Genomic DNA, 14,968 nt, shown 5'->3' with positions numbered 1-14,968 from the left:
TGGAGTCAAATCCTCCACACATTCGAGTTTTCTAGGAAGAAAGCTTCAGAAACCTGACAAAACATGATATTTGTATTTGTAAACATGACATTGGATGCATTTCCCGAACGGGATGATTGTGCTTTTCTCCAAAACCACTTTCACTGAGATTTTTGGTTAAATTTCATCCAAAATCCACAACAATTTGTCCAGATACTCCTGGATGAAAACAAAACTATCTGGTGTGTTGTGGCTATCTCAATCCCAGATCTTGCTACAACTTCTGTTTTTGTTTGTGTTTTCTGGACATTCTCTATGGACTTTACGGTTTTGAATGCATTTTAGCATGTAAGTTTTTGTTTATAGCTGCCAAAAGCTAATTGATTCCACCTTGAGTCAAATACTCCACACATTCGAGTTTTCTAGGAAGAAAGCTCCAGAAACCTGAGAAAACATGATATTTCTTTCTGGAAACATGACATTGGATGCATTTGCCGAACTGGAAGATTGTGATCTTCTCCAAAACCACATTCACGGTGATTTTTGGTTAAATTTCACCCGAAATCCACAACAATTTGTCCAGATACTCCTGGATGAAAACAAAACTATCTGGTGATTTGTAGCTATCTCAATCCCAGATCTTGCTACAGCCTCTGTGTGTGTTTGTGTTTTCTGTATATTCTCTATGGACTTTAAGGTTTTGAATGCATTTTAGCAGGTCCCTTTTTGTTTTCTGCTGGCAAACGCTGATTGGTTACCTGGAGTCAAATACTCCACACATTCGAGTTTTCTAGGAAGAAACCTTCAGAAACCTGAGAAAACATGATATTTGTATTTGTAAACATGACATTGGATGCATTTGCCGAACAGGAAGATTGTGATTTCTCCAAAACCACTTTCACGGTGATTTTTCGTTAAATTTCACCCAAAGTACACAACAATTTGTCCAGATACTCCTGGATGAAAAGAAAACTATCTGGTGTGTTGTGGCTATCTCAATCCCAGATCTTGCTACAGCCTCTGTGTGTGTTTGTGTTTTCTGGACATTCTCTATGGACTTTAAGGTTTTGATGGCATTTTAGCATGTAAGTTTTTGTTTTTAGCTGCCAAAAGCTAATTGGTTCCACCTGGAGTCAAATACTCCACACATTCGAGTTTTCTAGGAAGAAAGCTTCAGAAATCTGAGAAAACATGATATTTGTATTTGTAAACATGACATTGGATGCATTTTCCGAACAGGAAGATTGTGATTTTCTCCAAAACCACTTTCACGGTGATTTTTGGTTAAATTTCACCGGAAATCCACAACAATTAGTCTGGATACTCCTGGATGCAAACAAAACTATCTGGTGTGTTGTGGCTATCTCAATCCCAGATCTTGCTACAGCCTCTTGGTTTGTTTGAGTTTTCTGGACATTCTCCATGGACTTTAAGGTTTTGAATGCATTTTAGCATGTAAGTTTTTGTTTTTAGCTGCCAAAAGCTAATTGGTTCCACCTGGAGTCAAATACTCCACACATTTGAGTTTTCTAGGAAGAAAGCTCCAGAAACCTGAGAAAACATGATATTTCTTTCTGGAAACATGACATTGGATGCATTTGCCGAACTGGAAGATTGTGATCTTCTCCAAAACCACATTCACGGTGATTTTTGGTTAAATTTCACCCGAAATCCACAACAATTTGTCCAGATACTCCTGGATGAAAACAAAACTATCTGGTGATTTGTAGCTATCTCAATCCCAGATCTTGCTACAGCCTCTGTGTGTGTTTGTGTTTTCTGTATATTCTCTATGGACTTTAAGGTTTTGAATGCATTTTAGCAGGTCCCTTTTTGTTTTCTGCTGGCAAACGCTGATTGGTTACCTGGAGTCAAATACTCCACACATTCGAGTTTTCTAGGAAGAAACCTTCAGAAACCTGAGAAAACATGATATTTGTATTTGTAAACATGACATTGGATGCATTTGCCGAACAGGAAGATTGTGATTTCTCCAAAACCACTTTCACGGTGATTTTTCGTTAAATTTCACCCAAAGTACACAACAATTTGTCCAGATACTCCTGGATGAAAAGAAAACTATCTGGTGTGTTGTGGCTATCTCAATCCCAGATCTTGCTACAGCCTCTGTGTGTGTTTGTGTTTTCTGGACATTCTCTATGGACTTTAAGGTTTTGATGGCATTTTAGCATGTAAGTTTTTGTTTTTAGCTGCCAAAAGCTAATTGGTTCCACCTGGAGTCAAATACTCCACACATTCGAGTTTTCTAGGAAGAAAGCTTCAGAAATCTGAGAAAACATGATATTTGTATTTGTAAACATGACATTGGATGCATTTTCCGAACAGGAAGATTGTGATTTTCTCCAAAACCACTTTCACGGTGATTTTTGGTTAAATTTCACCGGAAATCCACAACAATTAGTCTGGATACTCCTGGATGCAAACAAAACTATCTGGTGTGTTGTGGCTATCTCAATCCCAGATCTTGCTACAGCCTCTTGGTTTGTTTGAGTTTTCTGGACATTCTCTATGGACTTTAAGGTTTTGAATGCATTTCAGCATGTAAGTTTTTGTTTTTAGCTGAAAAAAGCTAATTGATTCCACCTGGAGTCAAATACTCCACACATTCGAGTTTTCTAGGAAGAAAGCTTCAGAAACCTGAGTAAACATGATATTTCTTTCTGTAAACATGACATCGGATGCATTTGCTGAACAGGAAGATTGTGCTTTTCTCAAAAACCACTTTCATGGTGATTTTTGGTTAAATTTCACCCAAAATACACAACAATTTGTCCAGATACTCCTGGATGAAAACAAAACTATCTGGTGATTTGTAGCTATCTCAATCCCAGATCTTGCTACAGCCTCTTTGTTTGTTTGTGTTTTCTGGACATTCTCTATGGACTTTACGGTTTTGAATGCATTTTAGCATGTAAGTTTTTGTTTTTAGCTGCCAAACGCTAATTGGTTCCACCTGGAGTCAAATACTCCACACATTCGAGTTTTTTAGGAAGAAAGCTTCAGAAACCTGAGAAAACATGATATTTGTATTCGTAAACATGACATTGGATGCATTTGCCGAACAGGAAGATTGTGCTTTTCTCCAAAACCACTTTCACGGTGATTTTTGGTTAAATTTCACCAGAAATCCACAACAATTTGTCCAGATACTCCTGGATGAAAACAAAACTATCTGGTGATTTGTAGCTATGTCAATCACAGATCTTGCTACAGCCTCTGTGTGTGTTTGTGTTTTCTGGATATTCTCTATGGACTTTAAGGTTATGAATGCATTTTAGCAGGACCCATTTTGTTTTCTGCTGGCGAACGCTAATTGGTTCCACCTGGAGTCAAATCCGCCACACATTCGAGTTTTCTAGGAAGAAAGCTTCAGAAACCTGACAAAACATGATATTTTTATTTGTAAACATGACATTGGATACATTTCCCGAACCGGATGATTGTGCTTTTCTCCAAAACCACTTTCACGGAGATTTTTGGTTAAATTTCACCCGAAATACACAACAATTTGTCCAGATACTCCTGGATGAAAACAAAACTATCTGGTGTGTTGTGGCTATCTCAATCCCAGATCTTGCTACAACTTCTGTTTTTGTTTGTGTTTTCTGGACATTCTCTATGGACTTTACGGTTTTGAATGCATTTTAGCATGTAAGTTTTTGTTTTTAGCTGCCAAAAGCTAATTGGTTCCACCTGGAGTCAAATACTCCACACATTCGAGTTTTCTAGGAAGAAAGCTTCAGAAACCTGAGAAAACATGGTATTTCTTTCTGTAAACATGACATTGGATGCATTTGCCAAACAGGAAGATTGTGATCTTCTCCAAAACCACATTCACGGTGATTTTTGGTTAAATTTCACCCGAAATCCACAACAATTTGTCCAGATACTCCTGGATGAAAACAAAACTATCTGGTGATTTGTAGCTATCTCAATCCCAGATCTTGCTACAGCCTCTGTGTGTGTTTGTGTTTTCTGTATATTCTCTATGGACTTTAAGGTTTTGAATGCATTTTAGCAGGTCCCTTTTTGTTTTCTGCTGGCAAACGCTGATTGGTTACCTGGAGTCAAATCCTCCACACATTCGAGTTTTCTAGGAAGAAACCTTCAGAAACCTGAGAAAACATGATATTTGTATTTGTAAACATGACATTGGATGCATTTGCCGAACAGGAAGATTGTGATTTCTCCAAAACCACTTTCACGGTGATTTTTCGTTAAATTTCACCCAAAGTACACAACAATTTGTCCAGATACTCCTGGATGAAAAGAAAACTATCTGGTGTGTTGTGGCTATCTCAATCCCAGATCTTGCTACAGCCTCTGTGTGTGTTTGTGTTTTCTGGACATTCTCTATGGACTTTAAGGTTTTGATGGCATTTTAGCATGTAAGTTTTTGTTTTTAGCTGCCAAAAGCTAATTGGTTCCACCTGGAGTCAAATACTCCACACATTCGAGTTTTCTAGGAAGAAAGCTTCAGAAATCTGAGAAAACATGATATTTGTATTTGTAAACATGACATTGGATGCATTTTCCGAACAGGAAGATTGTGATTTTCTCCAAAACCACTTTCACGGTGATTTTTGGTTAAATTTCACCGGAAATCCACAACAATTAGTCTGGATACTCCTGGATGCAAACAAAACTATCTGGTGTGTTGTGGCTATCTCAATCCCAGATCTTGCTACAGCCTCTTGGTTTGTTTGAGTTTTCTGGACATTCTCCATGGACTTTAAGGTTTTGAATGCATTTTAGCATGTAAGTTTTTGTTTTTAGCTGCCAAAAGCTAATTGGTTCCACCTGGAGTCAAATACTCCACACATTTGAGTTTTCTAGGAAGAAAGCTCCAGAAACCTGAGAAAACATGATATTTCTTTCTGGAAACATGACATTGGATGCATTTGCCGAACTGGAAGATTGTGATCTTCTCCAAAACCACATTCACGGTGATTTTTGGTTAAATTTCACCCGAAATCCACAACAATTTGTCCAGATACTCCTGGATGAAAACAAAACTATCTGGTGATTTGTAGCTATCTCAATCCCAGATCTTGCTACAGCCTCTGTGTGTGTTTGTGTTTTCTGTATATTCTCTATGGACTTTAAGGTTTTGAATGCATTTTAGCAGGTCCCTTTTTGTTTTCTGCTGGCAAACGCTGATTGGTTACCTGGAGTCAAATACTCCACACATTCGAGTTTTCTAGGAAGAAACCTTCAGAAACCTGAGAAAACATGATATTTGTATTTGTAAACATGACATTGGATGCATTTGCCGAACAGGAAGATTGTGATTTCTCCAAAACCACTTTCACGGTGATTTTTCGTTAAATTTCACCCAAAGTACACAACAATTTGTCCAGATACTCCTGGATGAAAAGAAAACTATCTGGTGTGTTGTGGCTATCTCAATCCCAGATCTTGCTACAGCCTCTGTGTGTGTTTGTGTTTTCTGGACATTCTCTATGGGCTTCACAGTTTTGAATGCATTTTAGCATGTAAGATTTGTTTTCAGCTGGCAAACGCTAATTGGTTCCACCTGGAGTCAAATCCTCCACACATTCGAGTTTACGAGGAAGAAAGCTCCAGAGACCTGAGAAAACATGATATTTGTATTTGTAAACATGACATTGGATGCATTTGCTGAACAGAAAGCTTGTGCTTTTCTCCAAAACCACTTTCACGGTGATTTTTGGTTAAATTTCACCGGAAATCCACAACAATTAGTCTGGATACTCCTGGATGCAAACAAAACTATCTGGTGTGTTGTGGCTATCTCAATCCCAGATCTTGCTACAGCCTCTTGGTTTGTTTGAGTTTTCTGGACATTCTCTATGGACTTTAAGGTTTTGAATGCATTTCAGCATGTAAGTTTTTGTTTTTAGCTGAAAAAAGCTAATTGATTCCACCTGGAGTCAAATACTCCACACATTCGAGTTTTCTAGGAAGAAAGCTTCAGAAACCTGAGTAAACATGATATTTCTTTCTGTAAACATGACATCGGATGCATTTGCTGAACAGGAAGATTGTGCTTTTCTCAAAAACCACTTTCATGGTGATTTTTGGTTAAATTTCACCCAAAATACACAACAATTTGTCCAGATACTCCTGGATGAAAACAAAACTATCTGGTGATTTGTAGCTATCTCAATCCCAGATCTTGCTACAGCCTCTTTGTTTGTTTGTGTTTTCTGGACATTCTCTATGGACTTTACGGTTTTGAATGCATTTTAGCATGTAAGTTTTTGTTTTTAGCTGCCAAACGCTAATTGGTTCCACCTGGAGTCAAATCCTCCACACATTCGAGTTTTTTAGGAAGAAAGCTTCAGAAACCTGAGAAAACATGATATTTGTATTCGTAAACATGACATTGGATGCATTTGCCGAACAGGAAGATTGTGCTTTTCTCCAAAACCACTTTCACGGTGATTTTTGGTTAAATTTCACCAGAAATCCACAACAATTTGTCCAGATACTCCTGGATGAAAAGAAAACTATCTGGTGATTTGTAGCTATGTCAATCACAGATCTTGCTACAGCCTCTGTGTGTGTTTGTGTTTTCTGGATATTCTCTATGGACTTTAAGGTTATGAATGCATTTTAGCAGGACCCATTTTGTTTTCTGCTGGCGAACGCTAATTGGTTCCACCTGGAGTCAAATCCGCCACACATTCGAGTTTTCTAGGAAGAAAGCTTCAGAAACCTGACAAAACATGATATTTTTATTTGTAAACATGACATTGGATACATTTCCCGAACCGGATGATTGTGCTTTTCTCCAAAACCACTTTCACGGAGATTTTTGGTTAAATTTCACCCGAAATACACAACAATTTGTCCAGATACTCCTGGATGAAAACAAAACTATCTGGTGTGTTGTGGCTATCTCAATCCCAGATCTTGCTACAACTTCTGTTTTTGTTTGTGTTTTCTGGACATTCTCTATGGACTTTACGGTTTTGAATGCATTTTAGCATGTAAGTTTTTGTTTTTAGCTGCCAAAAGCTAATTGGTTCCACCTGGAGTCAAATACTCCACACATTCGAGTTTTCTAGGAAGAAAGCTTCAGAAACCTGAGAAAACATGGTATTTCTTTCTGTAAACATGACATTGGATGCATTTGCCAAACAGGAAGATTGTGATCTTCTCCAAAACCACATTCACGGTGATTTTTGGTTAAATTTCACCCGAAATCCACAACAATTTGTCCAGATACTCCTGGATGAAAACAAAACTATCTGGTGATTTGTAGCTATCTCAATCCCAGATCTTGCTACAGCCTCTGTGTGTGTTTGTGTTTTCTGTATATTCTCTATGGACTTTAAGGTTTTGAATGCATTTTAGCAGGTCCCTTTTTGTTTTCTGCTGGCAAACGCTGATTGGTTACCTGGAGTCAAATCCTCCACACATTCGAGTTTTCTAGGAAGAAACCTTCAGAAACCTGAGAAAACATGATATTTGTATTTGTAAACATGACATTGGATGCATTTGCCGAACAGGAAGATTGTGATTTCTCCAAAACCACTTTCACGGTGATTTTTCGTTAAATTTCACCCAAAGTACACAACAATTTGTCCAGATACTCCTGGATGAAAAGAAAACTATCTGGTGTGTTGTGGCTATCTCAATCCCAGATCTTGCTACAGCCTCTGTGTGTGTTTGTGTTTTCTGGACATTCTCTATGGACTTTAAGGTTTTGATGGCATTTTAGCATGTAAGTTTTTGTTTTTAGCTGCCAAAAGCTAATTGGTTCCACCTGGAGTCAAATACTCCACACATTCGAGTTTTCTAGGAAGAAAGCTTCAGAAATCTGAGAAAACATGATATTTGTATTTGTAAACATGACATTGGATGCATTTTCCGAACAGGAAGATTGTGATTTTCTCCAAAACCACTTTCACGGTGATTTTTGGTTAAATTTCACCGGAAATCCACAACAATTAGTCTGGATACTCCTGGATGCAAACAAAACTATCTGGTGTGTTGTGGCTATCTCAATCCCAGATCTTGCTACAGCCTCTTGGTTTGTTTGAGTTTTCTGGACATTCTCCATGGACTTTAAGGTTTTGAATGCATTTTAGCATGTAAGTTTTTGTTTTTAGCTGCCAAAAGCTAATTGGTTCCACCTGGAGTCAAATACTCCACACATTTGAGTTTTCTAGGAAGAAAGCTCCAGAAACCTGAGAAAACATGATATTTCTTTCTGGAAACATGACATTGGATGCATTTGCCGAACTGGAAGATTGTGATCTTCTCCAAAACCACATTCACGGTGATTTTTGGTTAAATTTCACCCGAAATCCACAACAATTTGTCCAGATACTCCTGGATGAAAACAAAACTATCTGGTGATTTGTAGCTATCTCAATCCCAGATCTTGCTACAGCCTCTGTGTGTGTTTGTGTTTTCTGTATATTCTCTATGGACTTTAAGGTTTTGAATGCATTTTAGCAGGTCCCTTTTTGTTTTCTGCTGGCAAACGCTGATTGGTTACCTGGAGTCAAATACTCCACACATTCGAGTTTTCTAGGAAGAAACCTTCAGAAACCTGAGAAAACATGATATTTGTATTTGTAAACATGACATTGGATGCATTTGCCGAACAGGAAGATTGTGATTTCTCCAAAACCACTTTCACGGTGATTTTTCGTTAAATTTCACCCAAAGTACACAACAATTTGTCCAGATACTCCTGGATGAAAAGAAAACTATCTGGTGTGTTGTGGCTATCTCAATCCCAGATCTTGCTACAGCCTCTGTGTGTGTTTGTGTTTTCTGGACATTCTCTATGGGCTTCACAGTTTTGAATGCATTTTAGCATGTAAGATTTGTTTTCAGCTGGCAAACGCTAATTGGTTCCACCTGGAGTCAAATCCTCCACACATTCGAGTTTACGAGGAAGAAAGCTCCAGAGACCTGAGAAAACATGATATTTGTATTTGTAAACATGACATTGGATGCATTTTCCGAACAGGAAGATTGTGATTTTCTCCAAAACCACTTTCACGGTGATTTTTGGTTAAATTTCACCGGAAATCCACAACAATTAGTCTGGATACTCCTGGATGCAAACAAAACTATCTGGTGTGTTGTGGCTATCTCAATCCCAGATCTTGCTACAGCCTCTTGGTTTGTTTGAGTTTTCTGGACATTCTCTATGGACTTTAAGGTTTTGAATGCATTTCAGCATGTAAGTTTTTGTTTTTAGCTGAAAAAAGCTAATTGCTTCCACCTGGAGTCAAATACTCCACACATTCGAGTTTTTTAGGAAGAAAGCTTCAGAAACCTGAGAAAATATGATATTTTTATTCGTAAACATGACATTGGATGCATTTGCCGAACAGGAAGATTGTGCTTTTCTCCAAAACCACTTTCACGGTGATTTTTGGTTAAATTTCACCCGAAATCCACAACAATTTGTCCAGATACTCCTGGATGAAAACAAAACTATCTGGTGATTTGTAGCTATGTCAATCACAGATCTTGCTACAGCCTCTGTGTGTGTTTGTGTTTTCTGGATATTCTCTATGGACTTTAAGGTTTTGAATGCATTTTAGCAGGACCCATTTTGTTTTCTGCTGCCGAACGCTAATTGGTTCCACCTGGAGTCAAATCCTCCACACATTCGAGTTTTCTAGGAAGAAAGCTTCAGAAACCTGAGAAAACATGATATTTTTATTTGTAAACATGACATTGGATACATTTCCTGAACCGGATGATTGTGCTTTTCTCCAAAACCACTTTCACGGAGATTTTTGGTTAAATTTCATCCGAAATCCACAACAATTTGTCCAGATACTCCTGGATGAAAACAAAACGATCTGGTGTGTTGTGGCTATCTCAATCCCAGATCTTGCTACAGCCTCTGTGTGTGTTTGTGTTTTCTGGATATTCTCTATGGACTTTAAGGTTTTGAATGCATTTTAGCAGGTCCCTTTTTGTTTTCTGCTGGCAAACGCTGATTGGTTACCTGGAGTCAAATCCTCCACACATTCGAGTTTTCTAGGAAGAAAGCTTCAGAAACCTGAGAAAACATGATATTTGTATTTGTATATATGACATTCGATGCATTTGCCGAACAGGAAGATTGTGATTTCTCCAAAACCACTTTCACGGTGATTTTTCGTTAAATTTCACCCAAAATACACAACAATTTGTCCAGATACTCCTGGATGAAAAGAAAACTATCTGGTGTGTTGTGGCTATCTCAATCCCAGATCTTGCTACAGCCTCTGTGTGTGTTTGTGTTTTCTGGACATTCTCTATGGACTTTAAGGTTTTGATGGCATTTTAGCATGTAAGTTTTTGTTTTTAGCTGCCAAAAGCTAATTGGTTCCACCTGGAGTCAAATACTCCACACATTCGAGTTTTCTAGGAAGAAAGCTTCAGAAACCTGAGAAAACATGATATTTCTTTCTGTAAACATGACATTGGATGCATTTGCCAAACAGGAAGATTGTGATCTTCTCCAAAACCACATTCACGGTGATTTTTGGTTAAATTTCACCCGAAATCCACAACAATTTGTCCAGATACTTATGATTAAAACAAAACTATCTGGTGATTTGTAGCTATCTCAATCCCAGATCTTGCTACAGCCTCTTTGTTTGTTTGTGTTTTCTGGACATTCTCTATGGACTTTACGGTTTTGAATGCATTTTAGCATGTAAGTTTTTGTTTTTAGCTGCCAAACGCTAATTGGTTCCACCTGGAGTCAAATACTCCACACATTCGAGTTTTTTAGGAAGAAAGCTTCAGAAACCTGAGAAAATATGATATTTTTCTTTGTAAACATGACATTGGATGCATTTGCCGAACACGATGATTGTGGTATTCTCCAAAACCACTTTCACGGAGATTTTTGGTTAAATTTCACCGGAAATCCACAACAATTTGTCCAAATACTCCTGGATGAAAACCAAAAGCTATCTGGTGTGTTGTGGCTATCTCAATCCCAGATCTTGCTACAACTTCTGTTTTTGTTTGTGTTTTCTGGACATTCTCTATGGACTTTACGGTTTTGAATGCATTTTAGCATGTAGTTTCTGTTTTTAGCTGCCAAAAGCTAATTGATTCCACCTTGAGTCAAATACTCCACACATTCGAGTTTTCTAGGAAGAAAGCTTCAGAAACCTGAGAAAACATGATATTTCTTTCTGTAAACATGACATTGGATGCATTTGCCAAACAGGAAGATTGTGCTTTTCTCCAAAACCACTTTCACGGTGATTTTTGGTTAAATTTCACCCGAAATCCACAACAATTTGTCCAGATACTTATGAATAAAACAAAACTATCTGGTGATTTGTAGCTATCTCAATCCCAGATCTTGCTACAGCCTCTGTGTGTGTTTGTGTTTTCTGTATATTCTCTATGGACTTTAAGGTTTTGAATGCATTTTAGCAGGTCCCTTTTTGTTTTCTGCTGGCAAACGCTGATTGGTTACCTGGAGTCAAATACTCCACACATTCGAGTTTTCTAGGAAGAAAGCTTCAGAAACCTGAGAAAACATGATATTTCTTTCTGTAAACATGACATTGGATGCATTTGCTGAACAGGAAGATTGTGCTTTTCTCAAAAACCACTTTCATGGTGATTTTTGGTTAAATTTCACCCAAAATACACAACAATTTGTCCAGATACTCCTGGATGAAAACAAAACTATCTGGTGATTTGTAGCTATCTCAATCCCAGATCTTGCTACAGCCTCTTTGTTTGTTTGTGTTTTCTGGACATTCTCTATGGACTTTAAGGTTTTGAATGCATTTTAGCATGTAAGATTTTGTTTTTAGCTGCCAAACGCTAATTGGTTCCACCTGGAGTCAAATACTCCACACATTCGAGTTTTTTAGGAAGAAAGCTTCAGAAACCTGAGAATACATGATATTTGTATTTGTAAACATGACATTGGATGCATTTGCCGAACAGGAAGATTGTGCTTATCTCCAAAACCACTTTCACGGAGATTTTTGGTTAAATTTCACCGGAAATCCACAACAATTTGTCCAGATACTCCTGGATGAAAACAAAACTATCTGGTGATTTGTAGCTATGTCAATCACAGATCTTGCTACAGCCTCTGTGTGTGTTTGTGTTTTCTGGATATTCTCTATGGACTTTAAGGTTATGAATGCATTTTAGCAGGACCCATTTTGTTTTCTGCTGTCGAACGCTAATTGGTTCCACCTGGAGTCAAATCCTCCACACATTCGAGTTTTCTAGGAAGAAAGCTTCAGAAACCTGACAAAACATGATATTTGTATTTGTAAACATGACATTGGATGCATTTCCCGAACGGGATGATTGTGCTTTTCTCCAAAACCACTTTCACTGAGATTTTTGGTTAAATTTCATCCAAAATCCACAACAATTTGTCCAGATACTCCTGGATGAAAACAAAACTATCTGGTGTGTTGTGGCTATCTCAATCCCAGATCTTGCTACAACTTCTGTTTTTGTTTGTGTTTTCTGGACATTCTCTATGGACTTTACGGTTTTGAATGCATTTTAGCATGTAAGTTTTTGTTTATAGCTGCCAAAAGCTAATTGATTCCACCTTGAGTCAAATACTCCACACATTCGAGTTTTCTAGGAAGAAAGCTTCAGAAACCTGAGAAAACATGATATTTCTTTCTGTAAACATGACATTGGATGCATTTGCCAAACAGGAAGATTGTGATCTTCTCCAAAACCACATTCACGGTGATTTTTGGTTAAATTTCACCCGAAATCCACAACAATTTGTCCAGATACTCCTGGATGAAAACAAAACTATCTGGTGATTTGTAGCTATCTCAATCCCAGATCTTGCTACAGCCTCTGTGTGTGTTTGTGTTTTCTGTATATTCTCTATGGACTTTAAGGTTTTGAATGCATTTTAGCAGGTCCCTTTTTGTTTTCTGCTGGCAAACGCTGATTGGTTACCTGGAGTCAAATCCTCCACACATTCGAGTTTTCTAGGAAGAAACCTTCAGAAACCTGAGAAAACATGATATTTGTATTTGTAAACATGACATTGGATGCATTTGCCGAACAGGAAGATTGTGATTTCTCCAAAACCACTTTCACGGTGATTTTTCGTTAAATTTCACCCAAAGTACACAACAATTTGTCCAGATACTCCTGGATGAAAAGAAAACTATCTGGTGTGTTGTGGCTATCTCAATCCCAGATCTTGCTACAGCCTCTGTGTGTGTTTGTGTTTTCTGGACATTCTCTATGGACTTTAAGGTTTTGATGGCATTTTAGCATGTAAGTTTTTGTTTTTAGCTGCCAAAAGCTAATTGGTTCCACCTGGAGTCAAATACTCCACACATTCGAGTTTTCTAGGAAGAAAGCTTCAGAAACCTGAGAAAACATGATATTTGTATTTGTAAACATGACATTGGATGCATTTTCCGAACAGGAAGATTGTGATTTTCTCCAAAACCACTTTCACGGTGATTTTTGGTTAAATTTCACCGGAAATCCACAACAATTAGTCTGGATACTCCTGGATGCAAACAAAACTATCTGGTGTGTTGTGGCTATCTCAATCCCAGATCTTGCTACAGCCTCTTGGTTTGTTTGAGTTTTCTGGACATTCTCCATGGACTTTAAGGTTTTGAATGCATTTTAGCATGTAAGTTTTTGTTTTTAGCTGCCAAAAGCTAATTGGTTCCACCTGGAGTCAAATACTCCACACATTTGAGTTTTCTAGGAAGAAAGCTCCAGAAACCTGAGAAAACATGATATTTCTTTCTGGAAACATGACATTGGATGCATTTGCCGAACTGGAAGATTGTGATCTTCTCCAAAACCACATTCACGGTGATTTTTGGTTAAATTTCACCCGAAATCCACAACAATTTGTCCAGATACTCCTGGATGAAAACAAAACTATCTGGTGATTTGTAGCTATCTCAATCCCAGATCTTGCTACAGCCTCTGTGTGTGTTTGTGTTTTCTGTATATTCTCTATGGACTTTAAGGTTTTGAATGCATTTTAGCAGGTCCCTTTTTGTTTTCTGCTGGCAAACGCTGATTGGTTACCTGGAGTCAAATACTCCACACATTCGAGTTTTCTAGGAAGAAAGCTTCAGAAACCTGATAAAACATGATATTTGTATTTGTAAACATGACTTTGGATGCATTTGCCGAACAGGAAGATTGTGATTTCTCCAAAACCACTTTCATGGTGATTTTTCGTTAAATTTCACCCAAAGTACACAACAATTTGTCCAGATACTCCTGGATGAAAAGAAAACTATCTGGTGTGTTGTGGCTATCTCAATCCCAGATCTTGCTACAGCCTCTGTGTGTGTTTGTGTTTTCTGGACATTCTCTATGGACTTTAAGGTTTTGATGGCATTTTAGCATGTAAGTTTTTGTTTTTAGCTGCCAAAAGCTAATTGGTTCCACCTGGAGTCAAATACTCCACACATTCGAGTTTTCTAGGAAGAAAGCTTCAGAAATCTGAGAAAACATGATATTTGTATTTGTAAACATGACATTGGATGCATTTTCCGAACAGGAAGATTGTGATTTTCTCCAAAACCACTTTCACGGTGATTTTTGGTTAAATTTCACCGGAAATCCACAACAATTAGTCTGGATACTCCTGGATGCAAACAAAACTATCTGGTGTGTTGTGGCTATCTCAATCCCAGATCTTGCTACAGCCTCTTGGTTTGTTTGAGTTTTCTGGACATTCTCTATGGACTTTAAGGTTTTGAATGCATTTCAGCATGTAAGTTTTTGTTTTTAGCTGAAAAAAGCTAATTGATTCCACCTGGAGTCAAATACTCCACACATTCGAGTTTTCTAGGAAGAAAGCTTCAGAAACCTGAGTAAACATGATATTTCTTTCTGTAAACATGACATCGGATCATTTGCTGAACAGGAAGATTGTGCTTTTCTCAAAAACCACTTTCATGGTGATTTTTGGTTAAATTTCACCCGAAATCCACAACAATTTGTCCAGATACTCCTG

Source organism: Oryctolagus cuniculus, chromosome 2, assembly GCF_051225735.1.
Source record: "Oryctolagus cuniculus isolate XC-2025 breed Fujian yellow rabbit chromosome 2, ASM5122573v1, whole genome shotgun sequence".
Lineage (NCBI taxonomy): Eukaryota > Metazoa > Chordata > Mammalia > Lagomorpha > Leporidae > Oryctolagus > Oryctolagus cuniculus.
Note: the sequence above shows the minus strand (reverse complement) of the source record.